We start from the raw sequence: 13,889 nt of genomic DNA on the forward strand, positions 1-13,889 counted from the left end.
CGTGTGCGTGGGGAGCTGGCTCGCAGTGTTTTTTAAGATCACGTGTGATGATAGGCGCAGTGTTTTTTTAAGATCACATGTGACGATAGGTCTCTCATGCTACCCGGGAGCTCCTTGAAGGTCGAGATTATGTCCTATTAATCTTTATTTTCTTCAACGCTGACCGTTAAACTGTGTGCAGGGTAACGGTGGGAGTGGGATAGGGGAGAGAGAATCATCAGAGAAGTCTATAAATGGCATTTAAATGAAACACAATTGAATTTCAACCGAATTGAAAGTTGATTGGACTTCAATTTTTTTATTTATCTTGGGATCTTAAATACAAATGCATTTTGTGCAATTGTGAAGGATTTTCTAAGCCCTGAAATACTTAATGCTGTTTGCAGAGCACTTCTAGGCAAATTATTGAGATTTTAAAATGCTCAGGGAATCTCAGACGACCCTGCATAAATATATCCCGACATACCCCACGGGAGACTAGAGTATGTATCTATTATGTACTTGAGGCAGAGAGACCAGTGAGCTGGAGACCCTACATTACCTGCCTAGACTTAAACAATAGTTACTGTTAAAATTTAGCTATCTTTTTTGTATGTGTACATGTCTGTGTGTGTGTGTGTGTGTGTGTGTGACTAGAGTATCTTTCTCAGTTGCTCTTCATCTTGTTTTTTTTTTTTTTTTTTTTGTAAAGACAGTATCTCTCTCTTTTATCCAGAACTTGCTTATTTGGCTATGAAGGTGGCCAGTGAGTCCCAGAGATCTGCCTGTGTTTGCTGTTCGCAGTGCTGGGATTACAATGGGCCTGTTTTGTTTCGCTTTAAAAATGTGGATGCTGGGTACTGGACTGTGGTCCTTGAATTTGCACGACAAGCAATTTACCAATTGAGCCATTTTTTCCAGCCCAAATCGGAGATTTAAATAGCGTTCGTATGGGCTCTCCCTACCATGTAACTAGCCTGGTAAAAATTCTGACTTGTGTAATTGACACATGGCCACTTCGTCTTCAGTTTAGTCTTTGCGGCTGAGCACTGGCTCTCCAGCACCCAGGACAGGGCTTGGCATACCCTAGGCACTCCATCAATGTTTGCCAAATGACCAAATGAATCAGCCATCAGGCTCCGTGCGCTCCAATCTGCATCTACTTTGGTGTTGTTTAGTTCAACTTGACAGATCTTTATAGAGTGCTTTTTCTGCTCCAGACTTCTTGCCAAGGAGCTGAGGGTATGAAGATGAATAGCATGCAGTGTCTGTCTTCAAGATGCTCAAAGCAAGGTGCAAGGAGCAGACACACAGAGAAGCACAGAATGGGTGTCCAGTCAGAACCCAGGCCTGTGCACAGGACCCAGGACCCAGGACCCAGGACCCAGGACCCAGGACCCAGGACCCAGGACCCAGGACTGAGGTTCAGTCCAACCGCAGGGCTTCAAGGAAGACCTCCCCTGGACCACATCTGTCAACTCGGTCTGCCTACATGAGTAAGTGCCAGGCCAAAGAAGGATGGAAGGCATTCTGAACAGAGGGGGCATCACTGGCACAGACCAAGTGGGACCTGCCATGCACCCAGCTCACCAGCAACATCTACCTGTGGCATGGTTTGCTCCTGGGAGCTTTGGAGACTGACACAGAATGGCGGCCAAAGCACAGTCCCGTGTCTGTGGAGCGTGTGTCCAGGCACATGTGGTTCATTTTCTTTTCAACTCTGATGGAGAGACACAGTGTAGAGGGTGCAGAGGAGGCTGAAGAAGAGTCAAGCAGCCTGTGAGTTCGCCTGGATCTCCTCCTAAGAAGAGTCTGCTTTCCTCTAAGTCCCTCGGTAGCTGCAGGGAGACTGCGGGTCGTGCTGGAGAAGGCAGGCCTTCCGGAATCCCCTGAGCTGACTCAGAGGTTTGGCTTCCGAGTCTAGGCTCAAGCAGAGAGCCTCGAACACAGAAGGAATTTCTTTTTTTCTATTCTTTCCTATCCTTTCTTTCTTTCTTTCTTTCTTTCTTTTTTTTTTTTTTAGATTTATTTATTTATTATATGTCAGTACACTGTAGCTGTCTTCAGACACTCTAGAAGAGGGCATCAGATCTTGTGACGGATGGTTATGCGCCACCATGTGGTTGCTGGGATTTGAACTCCGGACCTTCGGAAGAGCAGTCGGGTGCTTTTACCCACTGAGCCATCTCACCAGCCTCAGAAGGAATTTCTTAAGTGTCTGTCAGAGGAGAGCACGTGGTTGAACAATACCTTTGTCTCCAAAGCAGAGGAGTGGCCAATGGCTTTGAAATTTGACTTGAGGCTGAAGATGGGACTCAGTTGGCAGAATGCTTGCTTAGCATGCGTGAAGCCCTCTCTACACCCAGCATGGTGGCGCACACTTATGATCTCAGCTCTTGGGAGGTAGAGGCAGGGATCAGAAATTCAAGGAGTGTTTGAGCCTAGCCTGGAGTACATAAAACACTCCCTTAGAAACAAAAGCACCAAGAGGGAAAAAATGACCAGCGACCAAGAATAAATGGCATTATCAAACTCTTGTAAAATACGATGACCTTGCCTCCAATATTTTGTTTAGCTTGTATCAAAGGATAAGAAGGCAGAAGTAAAAGCCATGTGTCTTTACTTACATCCTATCCACTTATACACCTTTCTATGTATGTATGCATTCACTGTTCTTGCATGTAGCCACGCCTATCTATCTATCCACTCATCCATCCAGGCATCCATGCACCCAGACATGCATGCATGGATCCATAATTAGGGGTGGCATTGTGCAAGGTACTGGAGATATTGAAATGACTTCACAGTGTATTGGGGTTAGTTAGAACACAAGCAAATAAACACCAGTGAGACATTCTAGTCAAGGTAATCAACTGGGGCGGGGTGTGTGTGGGGGTGCTGGAGAGATGTCTCAGCAGATAAGAGCTTTGGCTGCTCAATCAAGACTGGAGTTAAAGCTCCAAGAAATCTGATGCCCTCTTCTGGTCTCTTTAGGCAACCCCCCCAACACCCTTCCCCCCCCCCACCATGTCGCACATATACTTACACAGACATGGGCATATACACATAAGTAAAAAAACAGAACAAATCATAAAAAGAGGTAAATTGGGGCTGCAAAGATGACTCAGAGGTTCAGAACACTTGTCTAGAGGATCTGGGTTTGGGTTCCAGCACTCACATGACAGCTCATAGCCGTCTGTATTTCCAGTACCAGAGGATTTGACACTCTCTTCTGGCCTCTGTGGGCATCAGGCACACATGTGGTACGAGACATCTCTGCAGGTACAACACCCATACAACACAGTAATTATAAAACCAGGTAATCCAGCTGGTCAGTTAGGCGCCAAGAAAAGCTTATTAATGCTTGGAATTTTAAAGGATCAGACTGGTGTTTGCGAAGCTGAAGGAGAGTAGGAAATCCTTATGCCCCTGAAAAGAACATAGGTAAAAGCTGGGGACGCAGACACTGAAAGATTTAGGAAGGTGCACCTTTTTGTGGGTATCTGGCAGGGTTTACCCCTTGGCAGGTTATTGAAGATGGGGAGATTATGTTGGTCTCAGACATCCTAGGACCCTGGATCTGCTCCAGGAAACTGTTCAGAGGTGTAAGTCTTCCAGTTTTTCTGTTGCAAGTAAGATGAGAACAGTAGCCAGAAGCAGGAGGACTCTGGTTTCAGTCAGAGGCCACTCTGCCTACGGTTTTTGATCACCGTTATTCTTTAGACTGTGTTCATTTACATTGACTCCAAACCCCAAATCAAAGCAAATCGGAGTGTGACAGAGGTGTGTCAGCGAGAAGAGTAATTTGATGGAGAGCGCATTTGCTCTCTTTTGTGAGTAAGCAGTTTGCATCCTGCTGGGTTGCAGCCTGCTGTGGCATCAGGACCATTTCCAGTGATTTCACTTTGCCTCTAACAAAGCATGCTGTATAATTACTTATTAGCCAAAGAGCACCATTAATACACCACGGGGACGCCTGTAAACTGTAAAATCCTCACATTCAGATCTGTTTAATTTCTTTAACAACGTCCAGAATCCCACCTCCTCCCGTCAACTTGTGAGAATCCCTGAGATATCTCTGAAATCTGAGTCTTAACACCCAATTCTCATTTCTGTTAAAACAACTCAAGGTGGGGCTGGGCATGGTGGCGCACACCTTTGATTGCAGCCCTGGGGAGGCAGAGGCAGAGGCAGGCAGATTTCTGTGTGTTTAAGGCCAGCCTGTTCTACACAGAGAGCTGCAGGCTAGACCCTGTTTCATAAAACAAACAAACAAACAAACAAAACAAACTATTTTTCCTATGTCAGTTGTTTCCAGCCCCACCCCCATGACTTTGGGGAAGACTGAGGTCCTACAATAGAGGGCATTTCATAGGGTAATAGACTTTTAGTCTAACTTTGGTTGTATCTTTCTCTCTCTCTCTCTCTCTCTCTGTGGCCTTGGCAATGTAGAACTCCATATGTAGACCAGGTTGGCCTCAAACTCACAGAAATCCACCTGCCTCTGCTTCCAGAATGCTGGATCACAGACATGCACCACGATGCCTGGCTACTTATTTATTTACTTACAGACTTTTTTTGTTGTTGTTGCTGTTTGCTTATTTGAGATAGAGTCTTGCTATGTATGTAGTCAGGGATGGCGGCTGGGAGCTCACTGAAGAGACCAGGCTGGCCTTAAACCTCAGAGAAACTTCTCAGTAACCTATAATTTAAAGAAACTTAGGCCAGTGTGAAGTGCTATCCACGGTGGCTTCTGAGATGAGTCACAATTCAAAATGACTGGCACAAATACTCTCCACCAATCTTATTAAATATTCAATCCATATTCAGTTATTAAATATTGAGCACCATTTAATAAAAACAAGCAAGTTAATCAAGCCTTCCATTGGTGGTGGATTCATGAAAGCTCACGAAGCGGTGGTTCGTACCCTTCCTCATGTTGCCACCCTTTAATGTAGTCCTCATGTTGGGATGACCCTCTACCATAAACATGTTTTTGTTGATACTTCATAACTAAATTTGATACTGTGATGAGTCAAACCAACTATTTGTGTTTTCTCACGGATTAAGGTAACCCTGGTGAAAAGGTCAAACCTGGAGGGGTTGGGACCTGCAGGCTGAGAACCACTGGTACAGAGTCACTCCCTCTGGGCTGCGTTCTAGTCTTTCACGTCCCTCTTTCTTTTTCTGAAGAGTTAATTATTTTTATTTGTTTTGTGTGTATGTGTGCAGGGGCAGAGGGCATGCCATACCACCTGTGTGGAAGGTGACCCAGGGATCGAACTTAGGTTGTCAGGGTTGGCCACAAACACCTTTATCTATTGAGCCATCTCACTGGCCCCTTCAGTATTTCTTAGTGGGTATGAAAATCAATCACATGATGTGTGTGAGCATTTTGGGTTGTGGTGGGTTGTTGAGTTCCTGTTTGGTGCGAGTCTGGGATGCATGTGACCTCGTGTGTTGTGTGAGCAGATGAAACACTGGCGAGTTACTTTATAGTCTGCTCCTTTAATGGCTTCTTCTCTGTACCTCACCAATGGTTAGGACACTAGAGATGGTTCCCTGGAACCCAGGGTGGCTTCCCCAGGTTCTCAAGGTTCTCAAGGTTATGTGTGCAAAATCAGCTCCCAGAGCTGAACACCTTCTTAGGTTCAACCCTTGTCTCTTTGCTGGCTGCACCCTGGTCCCCACCCTGGAGTGCATGAAGGCACTGTAACATTGAGAAAAGACTTTGAACAAGTGACGCTCCATTTCAGGTCTGCCACTGGTTTTGTGGCTTTGAGTAACGTATACTTTTGAAGTCTCCGTTTCCCTTCTTTAAAGGGGGAATGGTAATGTTTGTTGTATAGGACGGTTGTGACATTATATGTGTATTTTATTAATGTCATAAGCATCTAAAACTTTTTTAAATTACATTTTTATTTAATGGACGTTTGTCTATACCACCGCACACACGTGGAGGCCAAAGCACAAATTCCAGGAGTTGGTTCTCTCCTTCTACCATGTGGGTCCCAGGGATAAAACTTAGGTTGCCAGGAGTGGCAGCAAGTACCTTTACCCACTGAGCCATTTCACTGGCTCAACATATTATAAATATCTTCTTATTCTTGTGATGAGGCCAGGTTTTGTGATGGATCTGAGGAGGGGAAGACATGGAACAGCCCCAAACAGCTTCACACTGTCAAGGTCCCTTCCTTCTGAAGAGTTCAATACCTCCCCACTCAAAGTTCTGGTCTTTTCCTTACCCAGCCTGTCCCACGTGTCCCTGAGAGTCCCCAGTGGGTTCCCTCCTGGGGTTTTGAGAGGGTCTTTGTAGGAAAGGTGATCCTACCAAGGAGACCCAGGGGAGGGAAGGCATGAGGGCCATCTCAGCTAGGAAAGGGGACAGTACCCCTTTTCTTAGCCCTGGGCACCCCTGTCTCTGGGATTTATTTCCAGGAAGGAGGAGTCAACTTGGACAGAAGAGTTCTGGCTTCTGCCCTTCTCACTCTGCTCAGGCAGAAAGGCACATCCTTGTGCCCACGAGTACAGGTGGTAGTGCAGAGACTTGAGTTGGGGTGTCAGATTCTGGGCCCCTCAGTCAGCTCATGGTACCTTTTCCCTCCTTCCTAAGGTATTATATATATATATATATATATATATATATATATATATATATATACACACACATACATATATGTGTGTGTATGTGCATATATATGCATATGTGTGTATATGTATACATGTATATATGTATATATATGATAGAACATACTTCTTTGTATGGATTAGCTACTGTGTGCATGTGTCTACTGGGGTTATCACTCAGTTGGTAGAGTGCTTGCCTCAAATGCATGAAGTCCTGGGTTTGATTCCCAGCACTGTGTAAAACCCGGCACGGTGCCATACACCTGGAATCCTAGCACTTGGGAGGTAGAGGCAAAAGGATCAGAAGTTCAAGGTTATCCTTAGTTATGTAAGAAGTTCAAGGGCAGCCTGGCATGGCTCATCACGGTCACATTCAGCTGAGTGTAAGCTTTTGGGTGGCGACTGGGCTTTGTTTTAGATTCTACCCTTTGGTGAATAGTATAGTTTTAGATGTTATAACTTCCCAAATAAACTTGTAGAAGTTGGGCCAGGCCAAGCACTATAGAGCCTCCTGCAAGCAGGCTCTCCTGGCAAGTGAATGATGGATTGTGGGTTCCGGCCGACCCCAAGCTGACTCCTAGAGATGTTTGCTAAAAGTGCTTCTGGCTCTGTTGTGACATGTGTTCTTGGAGGCCTGCCATCTGGGCAGGGAAAGCCCAGCTTTATAGATCCGTGCAGCTTTTTAGAGTATGGCAGAAAACCAGGCACCCACCCCCTGTCCCTCAGCAGTCCTTAGACACATGATCCCTGCCTGGCAGTATGTGAGTGCAGCCAAGGAAGGAGCTGGGCAGGACAGCCTGCTTTGTGCTGCTCTTGAGCACAATGGGTATCCAGAAAGACCCACCCAGCTCTACAAATCCAGGAGCCCACTTAGACATTTCTACCACACAGAAGTCAAAGTGAGAAGCAGGGTAAAGGTGGAGCTCAGAACCCAAGAGTCACTGTGCAGAGGAAGCTGCGTAGGCCTAGACTAATTTTAATTAAGCTAATATTAACTGCAGACAGTGGCCAAGTGCCACCAGTCACTGTTCCAGGAAATGGGCTTTGGTTTAATCCTCGGAAGGTTTGTGGTACTGTTAGCATTCCCATTTTACAAACAGGGAAACTGAGGCTAGAGGGACTCAGTGATCTTTCTAGTGTCACAGTGAGTGGAGCTGGTCTCCTAGTGTGAGACTCACACCCCCTAGGGCTATGGAGTTGGGGACTTTTTCCAATGTCAGATTGGGTCTCCTCACTGCCAGATAGGGAGCGTCATATATCACTAGATGGTTGGTCCTGCAAAGGAGGGGCTAGAGCACTAGAGAGGGTAGAAGCCCCTGGGGTGCAGAATTTAAGGAGGGACTCACTCTGGCGGGTGAGTGACCGGGTGTTTGCTAAGTGCTTCATACTGTTTCAAGCTCTACTTTTGTGTTGTGAACAAGAGGCTCTGCCATCTGTTGTCCGTTTAGTTTGACAGTCCAAGGTAAGGAACTGCTGGGGAGGTCGGTTTGGAGTTTTGGGACCTGAAACCCCAATGTAGAAAGATCTCCTCTGCTCACACCGTTCCTGCAGAGGCCCTAGCACATATTGGATGAACCTGGCCTGATGGAAATCTGGTCTGGTGCTTCCAGAGCAGGGCTGTCTGTTGTGGGCCAACGGGAAGGGGGCTGCTTCTCTCGTTTCTCCAAACCCCATTGGGCTGAAATGGGCAGATGACAGGGGATACTCCTGGGGAAAGAACTGGATCCTCAGGCTGCACGGGAGCCTGGGCCGAGCGGCTTGTCCCGAAGCCACAGACAATCTGTCTGTTTTAGTGGCAAAATTCTCCCTCCAGGTGCAGGCCACCTTTCCCAAGTGTGGGACCCCTCCTCACCTCAAGGGAAGGAAACACCCCACCACCCCCACCTCTGGCAAACAGGGAAGCAGGAGAGGAGTAGGGGTGGCCGGCAGGTGTTCCCACCACCTGGCCAGGACCCACTTACAAGCACACGCGTGGTGTAGTCTAAGGTGTCACATCTGACTGAAGACTTCCAGGTGGCTCTGGGTGCAATTCCAGACTTCTGACACCCTATCAGTAACATGCACCCTCCTCTGCCTCCCCACCCCCATCTTGTCCCCTGTTTGAAGACCTTGAAGTCTGAAAGAAGTCCCGCTGGTCTAAGTCCAGCCTTTGCAGTTGATCACAGCATGGCAAGTTCATGCTCTGGGGCCTGGGTGTCTGCACTTTACCTGGTGCAGCTCAGAGCAGCTTGTTCTGCACACTGAGTTCTTTGCTTTTCTAGCTTTCCCTGGGTATCTATCTGTCCTCAGCTTGTTAAAAGCTCAGTTTGGGGCATACTCCTGGTCCCCCTTCATCCTGGGCTAGCTTCACCAGCCAGAGCTTCTACAAAGAACAGGTGCAGAGGCCACGCTAATCGGTCGGTCAGAAGAGAAAAAAAAGGGAGAAGGGAAGAGAAAGAGGAGTCGCGGGGGGGGGGGGTTAAAAGGAAGAGATACAGAAAAGAAGGAGCTGGGTGGGGGAAAACGGTAAAAGACCCAAAACGGGTGGATGCAGAGTAGGGAAGTGAGAAGAGAACAGAGGGAATTAAAGAAGGCAACCGGCAGAGAGAAAGCCAGGAAAAAGAGCGAGGGATTGCGCGCGATCGCAGGGTCTGAAAGGAGGTGGGAGGGAGAGGGAGAGCGGAGGGAGGAGGGAAGAGGGAGGGGCCGAGGGACGCAGGGGGGTGGGGGCTGCCGTGGCAGCAGTCGCAGCGGCTCCAGCCTCCTGCTTGCTCACTCGTTCTCAGTGCCCGGAGCCGGCTGCCCGGCTCGGGGCGGTTCGCAGCTCCCGCTCCTGCCTGGGGACCTGAAGCCGCTCCGGCTCCGGGGGATAGGACCCCGCGACTGACTGGCCCAAGCCCGGGGCGCGCCGCGGAAGCAGGTAGATGGCTGGGTGGGGTCTGCGGGGACCCGGAGCCTCGGAGCACTGTGGGTGCATTTGGCCGGGGTGTGGGTTCCAGTTCAGGGGAGGGGGCTTTGCAGCGCCGCGACTAACTTTCCACCAGCTCCGTGGGTCCTCAGGCTGCCTTGGCCAGGTCCTGGCTCTGGAAGGCGAGTTTGGCGAGGGGCAGAAGGTGGATGGCTGGGCTTGCGGGAGCGCCCGGGGGTCTATGCGAGACGTGGAGAACCTCGGCTGGGTTGGGCGCGCGTCCTCCGGCCGCAGTCAGGACGCAGCGGCCGCTGCGCCTCCACGTGCGGGGGAAGACCCGAGAGTCGCGGTGCGGGTGTCCGGAAGAAGGAACCTGCCAGCTCTGCGCGAATCTGGGGTCTCCTGGCCGAGAGCCATTCTAGATGTGTGGGACCTTCGCCCCGCACCGCGTCCTTCCGACCCGGGTCCCGACGCAGAGCTGCGGGGCCGCGCGCAGGTCCCCGCGGAGCCCAAACCCAGCCTGTGCCACGCGCAACGTGGACTCACACTCTCCTTTTTCCCTGATCCTGTCTACCCACTTTCACTGAGGGAATCCCGGACGCCCTGCAGTCCTGTGGGTCGTCCCTAGCGACATTACCTCCGACCCTCGGCGGAGACCCCAACACCCAAAGTTAAAAGAGAAGCGAGTCCCTCCTTCTGCGCTCGTGGGTGGCTGTCCCGAAGTTCCTAACTTCTCTCCCAATCGCGGGAGGTAGTGTTGTAGGTGGGGACACAGTGGTCCTGGTGGCAGCCCTGCGCAGGCACCTTCCCCTAAGACTTGATTTAGTCTTTTAATTTTTAGGAGGAAAAGAAAAAAGACTTAAAAATAGGTAAAACCGTTCCTTCCTGGGACCAAGGTCGCGAGTGGGATGGAGTCACGATCGGTCTGTAGTCTGGGAGCACTGGGTCTCCGCCTGGCGGGTCCCAGAGCCCTCGAACCCCAGCTGCTTTTTCCTGGAACTGACTCCCACGCTCCATCCCACTGTCGTCGCGTCTCAGAATCCGTCCCCGTGAGTGCCTGCTGCGAGGCCAGCCGGCCTCCTTCCGGGCTGGTGATGCTCTCGAGAAAAACCGGTCCAAGTGACTGGGATAAGATTCTCCCACGCCTGGTCCCTCCGGGAGCCTGTAAAGCAGGGCCTCCCGCAGGTTGGAGGATGCTTACCAGGAGGTTAGGGCTCCCTGCCTTCCCAGCTCTCTGTGGCAAGAATACTTGTGCCCAGCGCATCCGCGCCCATCACTCTCCTGGGGGAAACTGGGGTTAATGTCCTGACCAGGTGGTGGCGCGCGGCAGGCTGCCGGGACCGTCCGAGCCTGCCCCGATGGCGATGGCGTTTTGGCTCCCGGAGTCCAGTGGCTGGATTCGCCGACCCTCATCTCTTTCCCGCTTTCCGTCTTTGTTGGACTGCAAGCCGAAAAGATCTTTTGTGAGGCTTAGCGGAGGTTCAGAAGTAGCAAAAAAGCTGGAGGTCTTTGCAGAGAGGATCATCTACGGGCCATCGCCCCCTCCCTGAAGGTTGGGTTCAGTGTCCCAGAGCATTGACATTAACCCCCAGCCTAGGATGTGCCGCTTCACCTTCTGTTTCTTTGGCGGCTTTTCCTGCGTTGTGCTCTAAGCACCGGGCTCTTGCTATTGCTCACAACATTGTTTAAGCCTCTGATTAATCTTCTGATTGAAGCCTATAGCTACAGTCCTTCCCTTTCCTCCCATTCCGCAGATCAGCCTACTGAAGCCCAAAGAAGTGAAGGGACTCGTTTAGAGCTGACTAAGGGGAAGTAATCCAGTCTTCCTGCCTAAGGGCTGGGTGCCTTTCCTGATCCCCCCCCCCCCCGCAGACTCCCACTTTCTTAGTGTGAGGCAGGTATTCCCAGTTAGGCCACTGAACGATGAGAAGGCTGGAAGGCCAAGAGGTGGGAAGGTTAGAGGCAGGACACGGGGAGGGGAGGGGATAACTAGCATCTCCCAAGAGGACCAAGAGGAGTACTATCTATTGTATGCCAAGTTTGTGCTTGCACCGTCTGCTTTGAGATGCCACGGACCTGCCTCTCCGCAGGCCTGGGGGGCACACGTGGAGGGCACAACAGGGGTTGCTGTATAGCAGAGTCCGGCAGGCACTCTCAGCTGAAGCCATTCCCGCAGGATCTAGAGTGAGCCTCGTACACTACCACGGGAGGAGAAGGGTTTCCCAAGCCAAGGTTTCACTGCTAACCCCAGGCAGCGGACTGGTGTGGGCCAAGGAGAACTCAAGTTCAGCACTTGGCCTACAGGTCCACAGCCTCTGTGGAAGGGGAAGGTCAGCAGTTGTCTCTGAAGGCAGAACTCAGTGACCCTAGGGTCAGGGAGCCGGCTGCTGAAGCTGGGGAAGCTGGGAAGCTGAGGAAGCCACGGAAGCTGTTACCTCTTTCTCCCCTGCTTGTCCCCTCCCCCCAAGCTTCCTAGGTTTCATGGAAGCTTCAGCATTCCTTCACTCCCTTACTTTTAGAAAGCAGGTGCTGGCAGATGAGATGGTCCAGCTGGGAAAGGGTGCTTGCGGCCAAGCCTGACAACGTGAGTTCAATGCTGGAGACTCACATGGTGGGAGGAAAGAGCTGATTCCCACAAAATTTGTCCTCCTGCCTTCACATGCTTGCCGTGGCATGCACCCTCTCTCCCTAAACACATACATAAACAGACAGGTGTAGTAGACTCTAGGTGCTTGGGTATTCTGGGCTTTGAACAAGCTGGACCTTTCCCCTCTTAGGGACATCTGGTCAACCCTTAGCTCAGCAGCAACTCCTTGGGCCCAGGGACTCAGCCAAGCATGGTCCCCAGCTCACTATGCTGACACCCCAGGTCCTACCCTCTTATGCTTACATTCTAGTTTCAAGGACAAGGCACATAAACACATAAAGACCTCTGAAGAACTGTTGGCAATGTAACAAATAACCCCGGCCTCACCTCGAGGGGTGACAAGATCTGAAACAGTTGGCCCTGAAGTTTGGAGTGTCAGCTGGTGCCAGGGGTGACCTAGGACAGCTGTATTGCTGACCTTATTTGTATGTGGCACTGGAGAACAGCCCTAAAGAGTCTCTGCTGGTCAGAGCATGGCAGGAGGGAGCGGATGCACATTGGCAACTGTGATCTTGCTAGGTCTCCATAGAGACCGCTGCCAGGTGACTGTGTACCTCTGAAACTCCAGCGCCGACAGCTGTCTGGTAAGCTCTAGAGCCCCACTGTACAGACCGGTAAGTGGAAACTCAGGTCTGTAGATTGGGATAGCTGTGCAGTCTAGGGGACCCAGAATTCAGGTGTCCCCAACAAGTCCCATTCAAGTTAAAGTGCAGTTCTTCTGAACTGGGAGGAATGACTCAGTAAGGTTCTTACTATGCAAGCAAGAGGACCTGAATTTGAGTCCCAGAACCCTCATGAAAGGCTGAGTATGGTGATGTGCCCTTTGTAATCCCAGCACTGGGACTCACCAGACAGACAGACAGACAGACAGACAGTTTAGCCTAATGGATGAGTCCTAGGTTCTAGTGAGAGACCCAGCCTCAAAAACAAAGTGGACACCTCTTGAGGATGACACCTGAGGTTGGCCCCAGCCCTCTGCATGCATGCATGCACCAGCATATGCAAATGTGTGCACCCGCATATGCATATGCACACATGCATACACATAAAATAAATACGCATAAGAACTGGAGCCCTTCTGTCTGTCTGGGAGGCTAAAGGGGTCATGCTTCTGTGGGGGGAAGGGCTTATAGCAGCCCAGCTCCATGGACTCACCCTCAGCTGTGTGATTCAGTGGGCCTGGGGTGGCCTTGCTAATTGCCCTTTCTCTCCAGCTCTCTACCATGCTGATGCTCTCACTGTGAGAACCATACTTTAGGTGTGGGCAACAGAGGAAAGGAACTGATTTTCTTGGAGACTCTACTGGATGGGGCGGGGGGTTGGGGAGCTGGGCTGAGACAAGGCTTCGATTTAGCACCAGGGACTCCCAGGACGCACTTATATGCAGTCCCATCCCCCCACCCCCAGGTGGCCGTTGAATTAAAAGAATATTTTATCTTCATCAGCACACACACAGAGAATATATTGTCATGTAATTAGGGAATAAATAGGTGTCGTGTGTTGGCTGCAGACTCTGTGCCCTGTGGCTCTGTGGGGGTTTATTAGAGTGGTGTTATAATTGAGAAGGTGCCATCCACTCCCTGAGCCCCTTATGAGACTTGCATGGCCAGGGTGACCATTGTCCAGAAAGGTGTGTCTTCTTCATCTAAAAGGAAGGCAGTGGGTTGGGGAGGTGGTTCCGTTGGCAGGATGCTTGCCAAAGCTTGTTCGAATCTCAGGGCCGAACAACCAAGGTGTGGTGGCACAGGC

General features: G+C 50.4%; 1 protein-coding gene across 1 annotated transcript in view; it reads left to right on the forward strand.

Annotated features, from left to right (window-relative positions):
- The first annotated feature begins 9,383 nt into the window (after nt 1–9,383).
- Megf11 (multiple EGF like domains 11) overlaps nt 9,384–13,889 on the forward strand; it is a 320,501-nt gene continuing 315,995 nt past the window's right edge. The window contains exon 1 of the mRNA XM_029543169.1: nt 9,384–9,505. The gene's annotated coding sequence lies outside the window, so the exon portion shown is untranslated. The remainder of the gene's footprint in view (nt 9,506–13,889) is intronic.

The sequence above is a fragment of the Mus pahari genome, chromosome 10 (genome assembly GCF_900095145.1).
Source record: "Mus pahari chromosome 10, PAHARI_EIJ_v1.1, whole genome shotgun sequence".
Classification (NCBI taxonomy): Eukaryota; Metazoa; Chordata; class Mammalia; order Rodentia; family Muridae; genus Mus; species Mus pahari.